The sequence below is a fragment of the Dendrobates tinctorius genome, unplaced genomic scaffold (genome assembly GCF_039654945.1).
Source record: "Dendrobates tinctorius isolate UK_male_01 unplaced genomic scaffold, ASM3965494v1 ptg000116l, whole genome shotgun sequence".
Classification (NCBI taxonomy): Eukaryota; Metazoa; Chordata; class Amphibia; order Anura; family Dendrobatidae; genus Dendrobates; species Dendrobates tinctorius.
In genome coordinates, this window is record NW_027361784.1 from 35748080 (window position 1) to 35770864 (window position 22785).

Below are 22785 nucleotides of genomic sequence, written 5' to 3' on the forward strand. Positions count from 1 at the left end.
CAGCTCCTTACATTACATGTACAGTATGGGATGGCTGTAAGATGGCGGAGTTATAGCCTCAGTCACTAGGAGTACAGCTCCTTACATTACATGTACAGTATGGGATGGCTGTAAGATGGCGGAGTTATAGCCACAGCCACTAGGAGTACAGCTCCTTACATTACATGTACAGTATGGGATGGCTGTAAGATGGAGGAGTTATAGCCACAGCCACTAGGAGTACAGCTCCTTACATTACATGTACAGTATGGGATGGCTGTAAGATGGCGGAGTTATAGCCTCAGTCACTAGGAGTACAGCTCCTTACATTACATGTACAGTATGGGATGGCTGTAAGATGGCGGAGTTATAGCCACAGCCACTAGGAGTACAGCTCCTTACATTACATGTACAGTATGAGATGGCTGTAAGATGGCGGAGTTATAGCCACAGCCACTAGGGGTACAGCTCCTTACATTACATGTACAGTATGAGATGGCTGTAAGATGGCGGAGTTATAGCCACAGTCTCTAGGAGTACAGCTCCTTACATTACATGTACAGTATGGGATGGCTGTAAGATGGAGGAGTTATAGCCACAGTCACTAGGAGTACAGCTCCTTACATTACATGTACAGTATGGGATGGCTGTAAGATGGCGGAGTTATAGCCACAGCCACTAGGAGTTCCGCTCCTTACATTACATGTACAGTATGAGATGGCTGTAAGATGGCGGAGTTATAGCCACAGCCACTAGGAGTACAGCTCCTTACATTACATGTACAGTATGGGATGGCTGTAAGATGGAGGAGTTATAGCCACAGCCACTAGGAGTACAGCTCCTTACATTACATGTACAGTATGGGATGGCTGTAAGATGGAGGAGTTATAGCCACAGCCACTAGGAGTACAGCTCCTTACATTACATGTACAGTATGGGATGGCTGTAAGATGGAGGAGTTATAGCCACAGCCACTAGGAGTACTGCTCCTTACATTACATGTACAGTATGAGATGGCTGTAAGATGGCGGAGTTATAGCCACAGCCACTAGGAGTACAGCTCCTTACATTACATGTACAGTATGGGATGGCTGTAAGATGGCGGAGTTATAGCCACAGTCACTAGGAGTATTGCTCCTTATATTACATGTACAGTATGGGATGGCTGTAAGATGGAGGAGTTATAGCCACAGTCACTAGGAGTACCGCTCCTTACATTACATGTACAGTATGAGATGGCTGTAAGATGGAGGAGTTATAGCCACAGTCACTAGGAGTACAGCTCCTTACATTACATGTACAGTATGGGATGGCTGTAAGATGGAGGAGTTATAGCCACAGCCACTAGGAGTACAGCTCCTTACATTACATGTACAGTATGGGATGGCTGTAAGATGGAGGAGTTATAGCCACAGCCACTAGGAGTACAGCTCCTTACATTACATGTACAGTATGGGATGGCTGTAAGATGGAGGAGTTATAGCCACAGCCACTAGGAGTACAGCTCCTTACATTACATGTACAGTATGAGATGGCTGTAAGATGGAGGAGTTATAGCCACAGCCACTAGAAGTACAGCTCCTTACATTACATGTACAGTATGGGATGGCTGTAAGATGGAGGAGTTATAGCCACAGTCACTAGGAGTACAGCTCCTTACATTACATGTACAGTATGGGATGGCTGTAAGATGGAGGAGTTATAGCCACAGTCACTAGGAGTACAGCTCCTTACATTACATGTACAGTATGGGATGGCTGTAAGATGGAGGAGTTATAGCCACAGTCACTAGGAGTACAGCTCCTTACATTACATGTACAGTATGAGATGGCTGTAAGATGGAGGAGTTATAGCCACAGTCACTAGGAGTACAGCTCCTTACATTACATGTACAGTATGGGATGGCTGTAAGATGGAGGAGTTATAGCCACAGTCACTAGGAGTACAGCTCCTTACATTACATGTACAGTATGAGATGGCTGTAAGATGGCGGAGTTATAGCCACAGCCACTAGGAGTACCGCTCCTTACATTACATGTACAGTATGGGATGGCTGTAAGATGGAGGAGTTATAGCCACAGCCACTAGGAGTACAGCTCCTTACATTACATGTACAGTATGAGATGGCTGTAAGATGGCGGAGTTATAGCCACAGCCACTAGGAGTACAGCTCCTTACATTACATGTACAGTATGGGATGGCTGTAAGATGGAGGAGTTATAGCCACAGTCACTAGGAGTACAGCTCCTTACATTACATGTACAGTATGAGATGGCTGTAAGATGGCGGAGTTATAGCCACAGCCACTAGGAGTACAGCTCCTTACATTACATGTACAGTATGGGATGGCTGTAAGATGGCGGAGTTATAGCCACAGCCACTAGGAGTACAGCTCCTTACATTACATGTACAGTATGAGATGGCTGTAAGATAGAGGAGTTATAGCCACAGCCACTAGGAGTACAGCTCCTTACATTACATGTACAGTATGAGATGGCTGTAAGATGGAGGAGTTATAGCCGCAGCCACTAGGAGTACAGCTCCTTACATTACATGTACAGTATGAGATGGCTGTAAGATGGAGGAGTTATAGCTGCAGCCACTAGGAGTACAGCTCCTTACATTACATGTACAGTATGAGATGGCTGTAAGATGGAGGAGTTATAGCCACAGCCACTAGGAGTACAGCTCCTTACATTACATGTACAGTATGAGATGGCTGTAAGATGGAGGAGTTATAGCCACAGCCACTAGGAGTACAGCTCCTTACATTACATGTACAGTATGGGATGGCTGTAAGATGGAGAAGTTATAGCCTCAGTCACTAGGAGTACAGCTCCTTACATTACATGTACAGTATGGGATGGCTGTAAGATGGAGGAGTTATAGCCACAGCCACTAGGAGTACAGCTCCTTACATTACATGTACAGTATGAGATGGCTGTAAGATGGCGGAGTTATAGCCACAGCCACTAGGAGTACAGCTCCTTACATTACATGTACAGTATGAGATGGCTGTAAGATGGAGGAGTTATAGCCACAGCCACTAGGAGTACCGCTCCTTACATTACATGTACAGTATGGGATGGCTGTAAGATGGCGGAGTTATAGCCACAGCCACTAGGAGTACAGCTCCTTACATTACATGTACAGTATGAGATGGCTGTAAGATGGCGGAGTTATAGCCACAGCCACTAGGAGTACAGCTCCTTACATTACATGTACAGTATGGGATGGCTGTAAGATGGAGGAGTTATAGCCACAGCCACTAGGAGTACAGCTCCTTACATTACATGTACAGTATGAGATGGCTGTAAGATAGAGGAGTTATAGCCACAGCCACTAGGAGTACAGCTCCTTACATTACATGTACAGTATGAGATGGCTGTAAGATGGCGGAGTTATAGCCACAGCCACTAGGAGTACAGCTCCTTACATTACATGTACAGTATGGGATGGCTGTAAGATGGAGGAGTTATAGCCACAGCCACTAGGAGTACAGCTCCTTACATTACATGTACAGTATGGGATGGCTGTAAGATGGAGGAGTTATAGCCACAGCCACTAGGAGTACAGCTCCTTACATTACATGTACAGTATGGGATGGCTGTAAGATGGAGAAGTTATAGCCTCAGTCACTAGGAGTACAGCTCCTTACATTACATGTACAGTATGAGATGGCTGTAAGATGGAGGATTTATAGCCACAGCCACTAGGAGTACTGCTCCTTACATTACATGTACAGTATGGGATGGCTGTAAGATGGAGGAGTTATAGCCTCAGTCACTAGGAGTACAGCTCCTTACATTACATGTACAGTATGGTATGGCTGTAAGATGGAGGAGTTATAGCCACAGCCACTAGGAGTACAGCTCCTTACATTACATGTACAGTATGGGATGACTGTAAGATGGAGGAGTTATAGCCACAGCCACTAGGAGTACAGCTCCTTACATTACATGTACAGTATGGGATGACTGTAAGATGGAGGAGTTATAGCCACAGCCACTAGGAGTACAGCTCCTTACATTACATGTACAGTATGGGATGGCTGTAAGATGGAGGAGTTATAGCCACAGCCACTAGGAGTACAGCTCCTTACATTACATGTACAGTATGGTATGGCTGTAAGATGGAGGAGTTATAGCCACAGCCACTAGGAGTACTGCTCCTTACATGACATGTACAGTATGGGATGGCTGTAAGATGGAGGAGTTATAGCCACAGCCACTAGGAGTACAGCTCCTTACATTACATGTACAGTATGGGATGGCTGTAAGATGGAGGAGTTATAGCCTCAGTCACTAGGAGTACAGCTCCTTACATTACATGTACAGTATGGTATGGCTGTAAGATGGAGGAGTTATAGCCACAGCCACTAGGAGTACAGCTCCTTACATTACATGTACAGTATGGGATGACTGTAAGATGGAGGAGTTATAGCCACAGCCACTAGGAGTACTGCTCCTTACATTACATGTACAGTATGGGATGGCTGTAAGATGGAGGAGTTATAGCCACAGCCACTAGGAGTACAGCTCCTTACATTACATGTACAGTATGGTATGGCTGTAAGATGGAGGAGTTATAGCCACAGCCACTAGGAGTACAGCTCCTTACATTACATGTACAGTATGGGATGGCTGTAAGATGGCGGAGTTATAGCCACAGCTACTAGGAGTACAGCTCCTTACATTACATGTACAGTATGGGATGGCTGTAAGATGGAGGAGTTATAGCCACAGCCACTAGGAGTACAGCTCCTTACATTACATGTACAGTATGGGATGGCTGTAAGATGGAGGAGTTATAGCCACAGCCACTAGGAGTACAGCACCTTACATTACATGTACAGTATGGGATGGCTGTAAGATGGCGGAGTTATAGCCACAGCCACTAGGAGTACCGCTCCTTACATTACATGTACAATATGGGATGGCTGTAAGATGGAGGAGTTATAGCCACAGCCACTAGGAGTACAGCTCCTTACATTACATGTACAGTATGGGATGGCTGTAAGATGGCGGAGTTATAGCCACAGTCACTAGGAGTACAGCTCCTTACATTACATGTACAGTATGGGATGGCTGTAAGATGGAGGAGTTATAGCCACAGCCACTAGGAGTACAGCTCCTTACATTACATGTACAGTATGGGATGGCTGTAAGATGGAGGAGTTATAGCCACAGCCACTAGGAGTACAGCTCCTTACATTACATGTACAGTATGGGATGGCTGTAAGATGGAGGAGTTATAGCCACAGCCACTAGGAGTACAGCTCCTTACATTACATGTACAGTATGAGATGGCTGTAAGATGGAGGAGTTATAGCCACAGCCACTAGGAGTACAGCACCTTACATTACATGTACAGTATGGGATGGCTGTAAGATGGCGGAGTTATAGCCACAGCCACTAGGAGTACAGCACCTTACATTACATGTACAGTATGGGATGGCTGTAAGATGGCGGAGTTATAGCCACAGCCACTAGGAGTACAGCTCCTTACATTACATGTACAGTATGAGATGGCTGTAAGATGGAGGAGTTATAGCCACAGCCACTAGGAGTACAGCTCCTTACATTACATGTACAGTATGGGATGGCTGTAAGATGGAGGAGTTATAGCCACAGTCACTAGGAGTACAGCACCTTACATTACATGTACAGTATGGGATGGCTGTAAGATGGCGGAGTTATAGCCACAGCCACTAGGAGTACAGCTCCTTACATTACATGTACAGTATGGGATGGCTGTAAGATGGAGGAGTTATAGCCACAGCCACTAGGAGTACAGCTCCTTTCATTACATGTACAGTATGGGATGGCTGTAAGATGGAGGAGTTATAGCCACAGCCACTAGGAGTACAGCTCCTTACATTACATGTACAGTATGGGATGGCTGTAAGATGGAGGAGTTATAGCCACAGCCACTAGGAGTACAGCACCTTACATTACATGTACAGTATGGGATGGCTGTAAGATGGCGGAGTTATAGCCACAGCCACTAGGAGTACAGCTCCTTACATTACATGTACAGTATGAGATGGCTGTAAGATGGAGGAGTTATAGCCACAGCCACTAGGAGTACAGCTCCTTACATTACATGTACAGTATGGGATGGCTGTAAGATGGAGGAGTTATAGCCACAGTCACTAGGAGTACAGCACCTTACATTACATGTACAGTATGGGATGGCTGTAAGATGGCGGAGTTATAGCCACAGCCACTAGGAGTACAGCTCCTTACATTACATGTACAGTATGGGATGGCTGTAAGATGGAGGAGTTATAGCCACAGCCACTAGGAGTACAGCTCCTTTCATTACATGTACAGTATGGGATGGCTGTAAGATGGCGGAGTTATAGCCACAGTCACTAGGAGTACAGCACCTTACATTACATGTACAGTATGGGATGGCTGTAAGATGGCGGAGTTATAGCCACAGCCACTAGGAGTACAGCTCCTTACATTACATGTACAGTATGGGATGGCTGTAAGATGGCGGAGTTATAGCCACAGCCACTAGGAGTACAGCTCCTTACATTACATGTACAGTATGGGATGGCTGTAAGATGGCGGAGTTATAGCCACAGCCACTAGGAGTACAGCTCCTTACATTACATGTACAGTATGGGATGGCTGTAAGATGGCGGAGTTATAGCCACAGTCACTAGGAGTACAGCACCTTACATTACATGTACAGTATGGGATGGCTGTAAGATGGCGGAGTTATAGCCACAGCCACTAGGAGTACAGCTCCTTACATTACATGTACAGTATGGGATGGCTGTAAGATGGAGGAGTTATAGCCGCAGCCACTAGGAGTACAGCTCCTTACATTACATGTACAGTATGGGATGGCTGTAAGATGGAGGAGTTATAGCCGCAGCCACTAGGTGTACAGCTCCTTACATTACATGTACAGTATGGGATGGCTGTAAGATGGAGGAGTTATAGCCACAGCCAGTAGGAGTACAGCTCCTTACATTACATGTACAGTATGGGATGGCTGTAAGATGGAGGAGTTATAGCCACAGCCACTAGGAGTACAGCTCCTTACATTACATGTACAGTATGGGATGGCTGTAAGATGGAGGAGTTATAGCCACAGCCACTAGGAGTACAGCTCCTTACATTACATGTACAGTATGGGATGGCTGTAAGATGGAGGAGTTATAGCCACAGCCACTAGGAGTACAGCTCCTTACATTACATGTACAGTATGGGATGGCTGTAAGATGGAGGAGTTATAGCCACAGCCACTAGGAGTACAGCTCCTTACATTACATGTACAGTATGGGATGGCTGTAAGATGGAGGAGTTATAGCCACAGCCACTAGGAGTACAGCTCCTTACATTACATGTACAGTATGAGATGGCTGTAAGATGGAGGAGTTATAGCCACAGCTACTAGGAGTACAGCTCCTTACATTACATGTACAGTATGGTATGGCTGTAAGATGGCGGAGTTATAGCCACAGCCACTAGGAGTACAGCTCCTTACATTACATGTACAGTATGAGATGGCTGTAAGATGGAGGAGTTATAGCCACAGCCACTAGGAGTACAGCTCCTTACATTACATGTACAGTATGGGATGGCTGTAAGATGGAGGAGTTATAGCCACAGTCACTAGGAGTACAGCTCCTTACATTACATGTACAGTATGAGATGGCTGTAAGATGGAGGAGTTATAGCCACAGCTACTAGGAGTACAGCTCCTTACATTACATGTACAGTATGGTATGGCTGTAAGATGGAGGAGTTATAGCCACAGCCACTAGGAGTACAGCTCCTTACATTACATGTACAGTATGAGATGGCTGTAAGATGGAGGAGTTATAGCCACAGCCACTAGGAGTACAGCTCCTTACATTACATGTACAGTATGGGATGGCTGTAAGATGGAGGAGTTATAGCCACAGTCACTAGGAGTACAGCTCCTTACATTACATGTACAGTATGGTATGGCTGTAAGATGGAGGAGTTATAGCCACAGCTACTAGGAGTACAGCTCCTTACATTACATGTACAGTATGGGATGGCTGTAAGATGGAGGAGTTATAGCCACAGCCACTAGGAGTACAGCTCCTTACATTACATGTACAGTATGAGATGGCTGTAAGATGGAGGAGTTATAGCCACAGCCACTAGGAGTACAGCTCCTTACATTACATGTACAGTATGAGATGGCTGTAAGATGGAGGAGTTATAGCCACAGCCACTAGGAGTACAGCTCCTTACATTACATGTACAGTATGGGATGGCTGTAAGATGGAGGAGTTATAGCCACAGCCACTAGGAGTACCGCTCCTTACATTACATGTACAGTATGGGATGGCTGTAAGATGGAGGAGTTATAGCCACAGCCACTAGGAGTACAGCTCCTTACATTACATGTACAGTATGGGATGGCTGTAAGATGGAGGAGTTATAGCCACAGCCACTAGGAGTACAGCTCCTTACATTACATGTACAGTATGGGATGGCTGTAAGATGGAGGAGTTATAGCCACAGCTACTAGGAGTACAGCTCCTTACATTACATGTACAGTATGGGATGGCTGTAAGATGGAGGAGTTATAGCCACAGTCACTAGGAGTACAGCTCCTTACATTACATGTACAGTATGGGATGGCTGTAAGATGGAGGAGTTATAGCCACAGCCACTAGGAGTACAGCTCCTTACATTACATGTACAGTATGGGATGGCTGTAAGATGGAGGAGTTATAGCCACAGCCACTAGGAGTACAGCTCCTTACATTACATGTACAGTATGGGATGGCTGTAAGATGGAGGAGTTATAGCCACAGCTACTAGGAGTACAGCTCCTTACATTACATGTACAGTATGAGATGGCTGTAAGATGGAGGAGTTATAGCCACAGCCACTAGGAGTACAGCTCCTTACATTACATGTACAGTATGGGATGGCTGTAAGATGGAGGAGTTATAGCCACAGCCACTAGGAGTACAGCTCCTTACATTACATGTACATTATGGGATGGCTGTAAGATGGAGGAGTTATAGCCACAGCCACTAGGAGTACCGCTCCTTACATTACATGTACAGTATGAGATGGCTGTAAGATGGCGGAGTTATAGCCTCAGTCACTAGGAGTACAGCTCCTTACATTACATGTACATTATGGGATGGCTGTAAGATGGAGGAGTTATAGCCACAGCCACTAGGAGTACAGCTCCTTACATTACATGTACAGTATGGGATGGCTGTAAGATGGCGGAGTTATAGCCTCAGTCACTAGGAGTACAGCTCCTTACATTACATGTACAGTATGGGATGGCTGTAAGATGGAGGAGTTATAGCCACAGCCACTAGGAGTACAGCTCCTTACATTACATGTACATTATGGGATGGCTGTAAGATGGAGGAGTTATAGCCACAGCCACTAGGAGTACAGCTCCTTACATTACATGTACAGTATGGGATGGCTGTAAGATGGAGGAGTTATAGCCACAGCCACTAGGAGTACAGCTCCTTACATTACATGTACATTATGGGATGGCTGTAAGATGGAGGAGTTATAGCCACAGCCACTAGGAGTACCGCTCCTTACATTACATGTACAGTATGGGATGGCTGTAAGATGGCGGAGTTATAGCCTCAGTCACTAGGAGTACAGCTCCTTACATTACATGTACAGTATGGGATGGCTGTAAGATGGAGGAGTTATAGCCACAGCCACTAGGAGTACAGCTCCTTACATTACATGTACAGTATGAGATGGCTGTAAGATGGAGGAGTTATAGCCACAGCCACTAGGAGTACAGCTCCTTACATTACATGTACAGTATGGGATGGCTGTAAGATGGAGGAGTTATAGCCACAGCCACTAGGAGTACAGCTCCTTACATTACATGTACATTATGGGATGGCTGTAAGATGGAGGAGTTATAGCCACAGCCACTAGGAGTACCGCTCCTTACATTACATGTACAGTATGGGATGGCTGTAAGATGGCGGAGTTATAGCCTCAGTCACTAGGAGTACAGCTCCTTACATTACATGTACAGTATGGGATGGCTGTAAGATGGCGGAGTTATAGCCACAGCCACTAGGAGTACAGCTCCTTACATTACATGTACAGTATGAGATGGCTGTAAGATGGAGGAGTTATAGCCACAGCCACTAGGAGTACAGCTCCTTACATTACATGTACAGTATGGTATGGCTGTAAGATGGAGGAGTTATAGCCACAGCCACTAGGAGTACAGCTCCTTACATTACATGTACAGTATGGTATGGCTGTAAGATGGAGGAGTTATAGCCACAGCCACTAGGAGTACTGCTCCTTACATTACATGTACAGTATGGGATGGCTGTAAGATGGAGGAGTTATAGCCACAGTCACTAGGAGTACAGCTCCTTACATTACATGTACAGTATGAGATGGCTGTAAGATGGAGGAGTTATAGCCACAGTCACTAGGAGTACAGCTCCTTACATTACATGTACAGTATGGGATGGCTGTAAGATGGAGGAGTTATAGCCACAGCCACTAGGAGTACAGCTCCTTACATTACATGTACAGTATGGGATGGCTGTAAGATGGAGGAGTTATAGCCACAGCCACTAGGAGTACAGCTCCTTACATTACATGTACAGTATGGGATGGCTGTAAGATGGAGGAGTTATAGCCACAGCCACTAGGAGTACAGCTCCTTACATTACATGTACAGTATGGGATGGCTGTAAGATGGAGGAGTTATAGCCACAGCCACTAGGAGTACTGCTCCTTACATTACATGTACAGTATGGGATGGCTGTAAGATGGAGGAGTTATAGCCACAGTCACTAGGAGTACAGCTCCTTACATTACATGTACAGTATGAGATGGCTGTAAGATGGAGGAGTTATAGCCACAGCCACTAGGAGTACTGCTCCTTACATTACATGTACAGTATGGGATGGCTGTAAGATGGAGGAGTTATAGCCACAGCCACTAGGAGTACAGCTCCTTACATTACATGTACAGTATGGGATGGCTGTAAGATGGAGGAGTTATAGCCACAGCCACTAGGAGTACCGCTCCTTACATTACATGTACAGTATGGGATGGCTGTAAGATGGAGGAGTTATAGCCACAGCCACTAGGAGTACTGCTCCTTACATTACATGTACAGTATGGGATGGCTGTAAGATGGAGGAGTTATAGCCGCAGCCACTAGGAGTACCGCTCCTTACATTACATGTACAGTATGGGATGGCTGTAAGAAGGAGGAGTTATAGCCACAGCCACTAGGAGTACAGCTCCTTACATTACATGTACAGTATGGGATGGCTGTAAGATGGAGGAGTTATAGCCACAGCCACTAGGAGTACCGCTCCTTACATTACATGTACAGTATGGGATGGCTGTAAGAAGGAGGAGTTATAGCCACAGCCACTAGGAGTACAGCTCCTTACATTACATGTACAGTATGGGATGGCTGTAACATGGAGGAGTTATAGCCTCAGTCACTAGGAGTACCGCTCCTTACATTACATGTACAGTATGGGATGGCTGTAAGATGGAGGAGTTATAGCCACAGCCACTAGGAGTACCGCTCCTTACATTACATGTACAGTATGGGATGGCTGTAAGATGGAGGAGTTATAGCCACAGCCACTAGGAGTACCGCTCCTTACATTACATGTACAGTATGGGATGGCTGTAAGAAGGAGGAGTTATAGCCACAGCCACTAGGAGTACCGCTCCTTACATTACATGTACAGTATGGGATGGCTGTAAGATGGAGGAGTTATAGCTGCAGCCACTAGGAGTACAGCTCCTTACATTACATGTACATTATGGGATGCCTGTAAGAAGGAGGAGTTATAGCCACAGCCACTAGGAGTACCGCTCCTTACATTACATGTACAGTATGGGATGGCTGTAAGATGGAGGAGTTATAGCCACAGCCACTAGGAGTACCGCTCCTTACATTACATGTACAGTATGGGATGGCTGTAAGATGGAGGAGTTATAGCTGCAGCCACTAGGAGTACCGCTCCTTACATTACATGTACAGTATGGGATGGCTGTAAGAAGGAGGAGTTATAGCCACAGCCACTAGGAGTACCGCTCCTTACATTACATGTACAGTATGGGATGGCTGTAAGAAGGAGGAGTTATAGCCACAGCCACTAGGAGTACCGCTCCTTACATTACATGTACAGTATGGGATGGCTGTAAGATGGAGGAGTTATAGCCTCAGTCACTAGGAGTACCGCTCCTTACATTACATGTACAGTATGGGATGGCTGTAAGATGGAGGAGTTATAGCCACAGCCACTAGGAGTACCGCTCCTTACATTACATGTACAGTATGGTATGGCTGTAAGATGGAGAAGTTATAGCCTCAGTCACTAGGAGTACAGCTCCTTACATTACATGTACAGTATGGTATGGCTGTAAGATGGAGGAGTTATAGCCATAGCCACTAGGAGTACCGCTCCTTACATTATATGTACAGTATGAGATGGCTGTAAGATGGAGGAGTTATAGCCGCAGCCACTAGGAGTACAGCTCCTTACATTACATGTACAGTATGGGATGGCTGTAAGATGGAGGAGTTATAGCCACAGCCACTAGGAGTACCGCTCCTTACATTATATGTACAGTATGAGATGGCTGTAAGATGGAGGAGTTATAGCCGCAGCCACTAGGAGTACCGCTCCTTACATTACATGTACAGTATGAGATGGCTGTAAGATGGAGGAGTTATAGCCACAGCCACTAGGAGTACAGCTCCTTACATTACATGTACAGTATGGGATGGCTGTAAGATGGAGGAGTTATAGCCACAGCCACTAGGAGTACAGCTCCTTACATTACATGTACAGTATGGGATGGCTGTAAGATGGAGGAGTTATAGCCACAGCCACTAGGAGTACAGCTCCTTACATTACATGTACAGTATGGGATGGCTGTAAGATGGAGGAGTTATAGCCACAGCCACTAGGAGTACTGCTCCTTACATTACATGTACAGTATGGGATGACTGTAAGATGGAGGAGTTATAGCCACAGTCACTAGGAGTACAGCTCCTTACATTACATGTACAGTATGAGATGACTGTAAGATGGAGGAGTTATAGCCACAGTCACTAGGAGTACTGCTCCTTACATTACATGTACAGTATGGGATGACTGTAAGATGGAGGAGTTATAGCCACAGTCACTAGGAGTACTGCTCCTTACATTACATGTACAGTATGGGATGACTGTAAGATGGAGGAGTTATAGCCACAGCCACTAGGTGTACAGCTCCTTACATTACATGTACAGTATGGGATGGCTGTAAGATGGAGGAGTTATAGCCACAGCCACTAGGAGTACAGCTCCTTACATTACATGTACAGTATGGGATGGCTGTAAGATGGAGGAGTTATAGCCACAGTCACTAGGAGTACAGCTCCTTACATTACATGTACAGTATGGGATGGCTGTAAGATGGAGGAGTTATAGCCACAGTCACTAGGAGTACAGCTCCTTACATTACATGTACAGTATGAGATGACTGTAAGATGGAGGAGTTATAGCCACAGTCACTAGGAGTACAGCTCCTTACATTACATGTACAGTATGAGATGACTGTAAGATGGAGGAGTTATAGCCACAGTCACTAGGAGTACAGCTCCTTACATTACATGTACAGTATGGGATGACTGTAAGATGGAGGAGTTATAGCCACAGTCACTAGGAGTACAGCTCCTTACATTACATGTACAGTATGGGATGACTGTAAGATGGAGGAGTTATAGCCACAGCCACTAGGAGTACAGCTCCTTACATTACATGTACAGTATGGGATGGCTGTAAGATGGAGGAGTTATAGCCACAGCCACTAGGAGTACCGCTCCTTACATTACATGTACAGTATGGGATGACTGTAAGATGGAGGAGTTATAGCCACAGCCACTAGGAGTACAGCTCCTTACATTACATGTACAGTATGGGATGGCTGTAAGATGGAGGAGTTATAGCTGCAGCCACTAGGAGTACAGCTCCTTACATTACATGTACAGTATGGGATGGCTGTAAGATGGAGGAGTTATAGCCACAGCCACTAGGAGTACAGCTCCTTACATTACATGTACAGTATGGGATGGCTGTAAGATGGAGGAGTTATAGCTGCAGCCACTAGGAGTACAGCTCCTTACATTACATGTACAGTATGGGATGGCTGTAAGATGGAGGAGTTATAGCTGCAGCCACTAGGAGTACAGCTCCTTACATTACATGTACAGTATGGGATGGCTGTAAGATGGAGGAGTTATAGCCACAGCCACTAGGAGTACAGCTCCTTACATTACATGTACAGTATGGGATGGCTGTAAGATGGAGGAGTTATAGCTGCAGCCACTAGGAGTACAGCTCCTTACATTACATGTACAGTATGGGATGGCTGTAAGATGGAGGAGTTATAGCCACAGCCACTAGGAGTACAGCTCCTTACATTACATGTACAGTATGGGATGGCTGTAAGATGGAGGAGTTATAGCCACAGCCACTAGGAGTACAGCTCCTTACATTACATGTACAGTATGGGATGGCTGTAAGATGGAGGAGTTATAGCTGCAGCCACTAGGAGTACAGCTCCTTACATTACATGTACAGTATGGGATGACTGTAAGATGGAGGAGTTATAGCCACAGTCACTAGGAGTACAGCTCCTTACATTACATGTACAGTATGAGATGGCTGTAAGATGGAGGAGTTATAGCTGCAGCCACTAGGAGTACAGCTCCTTACATTACATGTACAGTATGGGATGACTGTAAGATGGAGGAGTTATAGCCACAGTCACTAGGAGTACAGCTCCTTACATTACATGTACAGTATGAGATGGCTGTAAGATGGAGGAGTTATAGCTGCAGCCACTAGGAGTACAGCTCCTTACATTACATGTACAGTATGGGATGACTGTAAGATGGAGGAGTTATAGCCACAGTCACTAGGAGTACAGCTCCTTACATTACATGTACAGTATGGGATGACTGTAAGATGGAGGAGTTATAGCCACAGCCACTAGGAGTACAGCTCCTTACATTACATGTACAGTATGGGATGGCTGTAAGATGGAGGAGTTATAGCCACAGCCACTAGGAGTACAGCTCCTTACATTACATGTACAGTATGGGATGACTGTAAGATGGAGGAGTTATAGCCACAGCCACTAGGAGTACTGCTCCTTACATTACATGTACAGTATGGGATGACTGTAAGATGGAGGAGTTATAGCCACAGCCACTAGGAGTACAGCTCCTTACATTACATGTACAGTATGGGATGGCTGTAAGATGGAGGAGTTATAGCCACAGCCACTAGGAGTACAGCTCCTTACATTACATGTACAGTATGGGATGACTGTAAGATGGAGGAGTTATAGCCACAGTCACTAGGAGTACAGCTCCTTACATTACATGTACAGTATGGGATGACTGTAAGATGGAGGATTTATAGCCACAGTCACTAGGAGTACAGCTCCTTACATTACATGTACAGTATGGGATGACTGTAAGATGGAGGAGTTATAGCCACAGCCACTAGGAGTACAGCTCCTTACATTACATGTACAGTATGGGATGGCTGTAAGATGGAGGAGTTATAGCCACAGCCACTAGGAGTACAGCTCCTTACATTACATGTACAGTATGGGATGGCTGTAAGATGGAGGAGTTATAGCCACAGCCACTAGGAGTACAGCTCCTTACATTACATGTACAGTATGGGATGACTGTAAGATGGAGGAGTTATAGCCACAGTCACTAGGAGTACAGCTCCTTACATTACATGTACAGTATGGGATGACTGTAAGATGGAGGAGTTATAGCCACAGTCACTAGGAGTACAGCTCCTTACATTACATGTACAGTATGGGATGACTGTAAGATGGAGGAGTTATAGCCACAGCCACTAGGAGTACAGCTCCTTACATTACATGTACAGTATGGGATGGCTGTAAGATGGAGGAGTTATAGCCACAGTCACTAGGAGTACAGCTCCTTACATTACATGTACAGTATGGTATGGCTGTAAGATGGAGGAGTTATAGCCACAGCCACTAGGAGTACAGCTCCTTACATTACATGTACAGTATGGGATGGCTGTAAGATGGCGGAGTTATAGCCACAGCCACTAGGAGTACAGCTCCTTACATTACATGTACAGTATGAGATGGCTGTAAGATGGAGGAGTTATAGCCACAGCCACTAGGAGTACAGCTCCTTACATTACATGTACAGTATGGGATGGCTGTAAGATGGAGGAGTTATAGCCACAGCCACTAGGAGTACTGCTCCTTACATTACATGTACAGTATGGGATGACTGTAAGATGGAGGAGTTATAGCCACAGCCACTAGGAGTACAGCTCCTTACATTACATGTACAGTATGGGATGGCTGTAAGATGGAGGAGTTATAGCCACAGCCACTAGGAGTACTGCTCCTTACATTACATGTACAGTATGGGATGGCTGTAAGATGGCGGAGTTATAGCCACAGTCACTAGGAGTACTGCTCCTTACATTACATGTACAGTATGGGATGGCTGTAAGATGGAGGAGTTATAGCCTCAGTCACTAGGAGTACCGCTCCTTACATTACATGTACAGTATGGTATGGCTGTAAGATGGAGGAGTTATAGCCACAGCCACTAGGAGTACAGCTCCTTACTTTACATGTACAGTATGAGATGGCTGTAAGATGGAGGAGTTATAGCCACAGCCACTAGGAGTACAGCTCCTTACATTACATGTACAGTATGAGATGGCTGTAAGATGGCGGAGTTATAGCTGCAGCCACTAGGAGTACCGCTCCTTACATTACATGTACAGTATGGTATGGCTGTAAGATGGAGGAGTTATAGCCACAGCCACTAGGAGTACAGCTCCTTACATTACATGTACAGTATGGGATGGCTGTAAGATGGAGGAGTTATAGCCACAGCCACTAGGAGTACAGCTCCTTACATTACATGTACAGTATGGGATGGCTGTAAGATGGCGGAGTTATAGCCGCAGTCACTAGGAGTACAGCTCCTTACATTACATGTACAGTATGGGATGGCTGTAAGATGGAGGAGTTATAGCCACAGCCACTAGGAGTACAGCTCCTTACATTACATGTACAGTATGAGATGGCTGTAAGATGGAGGAGTTATAGCCTCAGTCACTAGGAGTACAGCTCCTTACATTACATGTACAGTATGGGATGGCTGTAAGATGGAGGAGTTATAGCCTCAGTCACTAGGAGTACAGCTCCTTACATTACATGTACAGTATGGGATGGCTGTAAGATGGAGGAGTTATAGCCACAGCCACTAGGAGTTCAGCTCCTTACATTACATGTACAGTATGGTATGGCTGTAAGATGGAGGAGTTATAGCCACAGTCACTAGGAGTACAGCTCCTTACATTACATGTACAGTATGGTATGGCTGTAAGATGGAGGAGTTATAGCCACAGCCACTAGGAGTACAGCTCCTTACATTACATGTACAGTATGGTATGGCTGTAAGATGGAGGAGTTATAGCCACAGTCACTAGGAGTACAGCTCCTTACATTACATGTACAGTATGGGATGGCTGTAAGATGGAGGAGTTATAGCCACAGCCACTAGGAGTACAGCTCCTTACATTACATGTACAGTATGGGATGGCTGTAAGATGGAGGAGTTATAGCCACAGCCACTAGGAGTACAGCTCCTTACATTACATGTACAGTATGGTATGGCTGTAAGATGGAGGAGTTATAGCCACAGTCACTAGGAGTACAGCTCCTTACATTACATGTACAGTATGGGATGGCTGTAAGATGGAGGAGTTATAGCCACAGCCACTAGGAGTACAGCTCCTTACATTACATGTACAGTATGGGATGGCTGTAAGATGGAGGAGTTATAGCCTCAGTCACTAGGAGTACAGCTCCTTACATTACATGTACAGTATGGTATGGCTGTAAGATGGAGGAGTTATAGCCACAGCCACTAGGAGTACAGCTCCTTACATTACATGTACAGTATGGGATGACTGTAAGATGGAGGAGTTATAGCCACAGTCACTAGGAGTACAGCTCCTTACATTACATGTACAGTATGGGATGGCTGTAAGATGGAGGAGTTATAGCCTCAGTCACTAGGAGTACAGCTCCTTACATTACATGTACAGTATGGTATGGCTGTAAGATGGCGGAGTTATAGCCACAGCCACTAGGAGTACTGCTCCTTACATTGCATGTACAGTATGGGATGGCTGTAAGATGGCGGAGTTATAGCCTCAGTCACTAGGAGTACAGCTCCTTACATTACATGTACAGTATGAGATGGCTGTAAGATGGCGGAGTTATAGCCACAGTCACTAGGAGTACAGCTCCTTACATTACATGTACAGTATGGGATGGCTGTAAGATGGAAGAGTTATAGCCTCAGTCACTAGGAGTACAGCTCCTTACATTACATGTACAGTATGAGATGGCTGTAAGATGGAGGAGTTATAGCCACAGTCACTAGGAGTACAGCTCCTTACATTACATGTACAGTATGAGATGGCTGTAAGATGGCGGAGTTATAGCCTCAGTCACTAGGAGTACCGCTCCTTACATTACATGTACAGTATGGGATGGCTGTAAGATGGCGGAGTTATAGCCACAGTCACTAGGAGTACCGCTCCTTACATTACATGTACAGTATGGGATGGCTGTAAGATGGCGGAGTTATAGCCACAGTCACTAGGAGTACAGCTCCTTACATTACATGTACAGTATGAGATGGCTGTAAGATGGCGGAGTTATAGCCTCAGTCACTAGGAGTACCGCTCCTTACATTACATGTACAGTATGGGATGGCTGTAAGATGGCGGAGTTATAGCCACAGTCACTAGGAGTACAGCTCCTTACATTACATGTACAGTATGAGATGGCTGTAAGATGGCGGAGTTATAGCCTCAGTCACTAGGAGTACAGCTCCTTACATTACATGTACAGTATGAGATGGCTGTAAGATGGCGGAGTTATAGCCACAGTCACTAGGAGTACAGCTCCTTACATTACATGTACAGTATGGGATGGCTGTAAGATGGCGGAGTTATAGCCACAGTCACTAGGAGTACAGCTCCTTACATTACATGTACAGTATGAGATGGCTGTAAGATGGCGGAGTTATAGCCTCAGTCACTAGGAGTACAGCTCCTTACATTACATGTACAGTATGGTATGGCTGTAAGATGGCGGAGTTATAGCCACAGCCACTAGGAGTACAGCTCCTTACATTACATGTACAGTATGGGATGGCTGTAAGATGGAGGAGTTATAGCCACAGCCACTAGGAGTACAGCTCCTTACATTACATGTACAGTATGGGATGGCTGTAAGATGGAGGAGTTATAGCCACAGCCACTAGGAGTACAGCTCCTTACATTACATGTACAGTATGGGATGGCTGTAAGATGGAGGAGTTATAGCCTCAGTCACTAGGAGTACAGCTCCTTACATTACATGTACAGTATGAGATGGCTGTAAGATGGAGGAGTTATAGCCACAGTCACTAGGAGTACAGCTCCTTACATTACATGTACAGTATGGGATGGCTGTAAGATGGCGGAGTTATAGCCACAGTCACTAGGAGTACAGCTCCTTACATTACATGTACAGTATGGGATGGCTGTAAGATGGCGGAGTTATAGCCACAGTCACTAGGAGTACAGCTCCTTACATTACATGTACAGTATGAGATGGCTGTAAGATGGCGGAGTTATAGCCTCAGTCACTAGGAGTACAGCTCCTTACATTACATGTACAGTATGGTATGGCTGTAAGATGGCGGAGTTATAGCCACAGCCACTAGGAGTACAGCTCCTTACATTACATGTACAGTATGGGATGGCTGTAAGATGGCGGAGTTATAGCCACAGCCACTAGGAGTACAGCTCCTTACATTACATGTACAGTATGGGATGGCTGTAAGATGGAGGAGTTATAGCCACAGCCACTAGGAGTACAGCTCCTTACATTACATGTACAGTATGGGATGGCTGTAAGATGGCGGAGTTATAGCCTCAGTCACTAGGAGTACAGCTCCTTACATTACATGTACAGTATGGGATGGCTGTAAGATGGCGGAGTTATAGCCTCAGCCACTAGGAGTACAGCTCCTTACATTACATGTACAGTATGGGATGGCTGTAAGATGGCGGAGTTATAGCCACAGCCACTAGGAGTACCGCTCCTTACATTACATGTACAGTATGAGATGGCTGTAAGATGGCGGAGTTATAGCCTCAGTCACTAGGAGTACCGCTCCTTACATTACATGTACAGTATGGGATGGCTGTAAGATGGCGGAGTTATAGCCTCAGCCACTAGGAGTACAGCTCCTTACATTACATGTACAGTATGAGATGGCTGTAAGATGGCGGAGTTATAGCCTCAGTCACTAGGAGTACCGCTCCTTACATTACATGTACAGTATGGGATGGCTGTAAGATGGCGGAGTTATAGCCACAGCCACTAGGAGTACCGCTCCTTACATTACATGTACAGTATGAGATGGCTGTAAGATGGCGGAGTTATAGCCTCAGTCACTAGGAGTACCGCTCCTTACATTACATGTACAGTATGGGATGGCTGTAAGATGGCGGAGTTATAGCCTCAGCCACTAGGAGTACAGCTCCTTACATTACATGTACAGTATGAGATGGCTGTAAGATGGCGGAGTTATAGCCACAGCCACTAGGAGTACAGCTCCTTACATTACATGTACAGTATGAGATGGCTGTAAGATGGCGGAGTTATAGCCACAGCCACTAGGAGTACCGCTCCTTACATTACATGTACAGTATGAGATGGCTGTAAGATGGAGGAGTTATAGCCACAGCCACTAGGAGTACAGCTCCTTACATTACATGTACAGTATGGTATGGCTGTAAGATGGCGGAGTTATAGCCACAGCCACTAGGAGTACTGCTCCTTACATTACATGTACAGTATGGGATGGCTGTAAGATGGCGGAGTTATAGCCACAGCCACTAGGAGTACAGCTCCTTACATTACATGTACAGTATGGGATGGCTGTAAGATGGCGGAGTTATAGCCACAGCCACTAGGAGTACTGCTCCTTACATTACATGTACAGTATGGGATGGCTGTAAGATGGCGGAGTTATAGCCTCAGTCACTAGGAGTACAGCTCCTTACATTACATGTACAGTATGGGATGGCTGTAAGATGGCGGAGTTATAGCCTCAGCCACTAGGAGTACAGCTCCTTACATTACATGTACAGTATGGGATGGCTGTAAGATGGCGGAGTTATAGCCACAGCCACTAGGAGTACCGCTCCTTACATTACATGTACAGTATGAGATGGCTGTAAGATGGCGGAGTTATAGCCTCAGTCACTAGGAGTACCGCTCCTTACATTACATGTACAGTATGGGATGGCTGTAAGATGGCGGAGTTATAGCCACAGCCACTAGGAGTACAGCTCCTTACATTACATGTACAGTATGAGATGGCTGTAAGATGGCGGAGTTATAGCCACAGTCACTAGGAGTACAGCTCCTTACATTACATGTACAGTATGAGATGGCTGTAAGATGGAGGAGTTATAGCCACAGCCACTAGGAGTACAGCTCCTTACATTACATGTACAGTATGGGATGGCTGTAAGATGGAGGAATTATAGCCACAGCCACTAGGAGTACCGCTCCTTACATTACATGTACAGTATGGGATGGCTGTAAGATGGCGGAGTTATAGCCTCAGTCACTAGGAGTACAGCTCCTTACATTACATGTACAGTATGGGATGGCTGTAAGATGGAGGAGTTATAGCCACAGCCACTAGGAGTACTGCTCCTTACATTACATGTACAGTATGGGATGGCTGTAAGATGGCGGAGTTATAGCCTCAGTCACTAGGAGTACAGCTCCTTACATTACATGTACAGTATGGGATGGCTGTAAGATGGCGGAGTTATAGCCACAGCCACTAGGAGTACAGCTCCTTACATTACATGTACAGTATGGGATGGCTGTAAGATGGAGGAGTTATAGCCACAGCCACTAGGAGTACAGCTCCTTACATTACATGTACAGTATGGGATGGCTGTAAGATGGAGGAGTTATAGCCACAGTCACTAGGAGTACAGCTCCTTACATTACATGTACAGTATGGGATGGCTGTAAGATGGCGGAGTTATAGCCTCAGTCACTAGGAGTACCGCTCCTTACATTACATGTACAGTATGAGATGGCTGTAAGATGGAGGAGTTATAGCCACAGCCACTAGGAGTACAGCTCCTTACATTACATGTACAGTATGGGATGGCTGTAAGATGGAGGAGTTATAGCCACAGCCACTAGGAGTACAGCTCCTTACATTACATGTACAGTATGGGATGGCTGTAAGATGGAGGAGTTATAGCCACAGCCACTAGGAGTACAGCTCCTTACATTACATGTACAGTATGGGATGGCTGTAAGATGGAGGAGTTATAGCCTCAGTCACTAGGAGTACCGCTCCTTACATTACATGTACAGTATGGGATGGCTGTAAGATGGAGGAGTTATAGCCACAGCCACTAGGAGTACCGCTCCTTACATTACATGTACAGTATGGGATGGCTGTAAGATGGCGGAGTTATAGCCTCAGTCACTAGGAGTACAGCTCCTTACATTACATGTACAGTATGGGATGGCTGTAAGATGGAGGAGTTATAGCCACAGCCACTAGGAGTACAGCTCCTTACATTACATGTACAGTATGGGATGGCTGTAAGATGGAGGAGTTATAGCCTCAGCCACT

At 45.5% G+C, this 22785-nt stretch overlaps 1 protein-coding gene across 1 annotated transcript in view; it reads left to right on the top strand.

The window, feature by feature from the left end:
- Positions 1 to 22785, top strand: part of TG (thyroglobulin) — a 249352-nt gene that overhangs the window by 83338 nt on the left and 143229 nt on the right. The gene's annotated exons all lie outside the window — the stretch shown is intronic.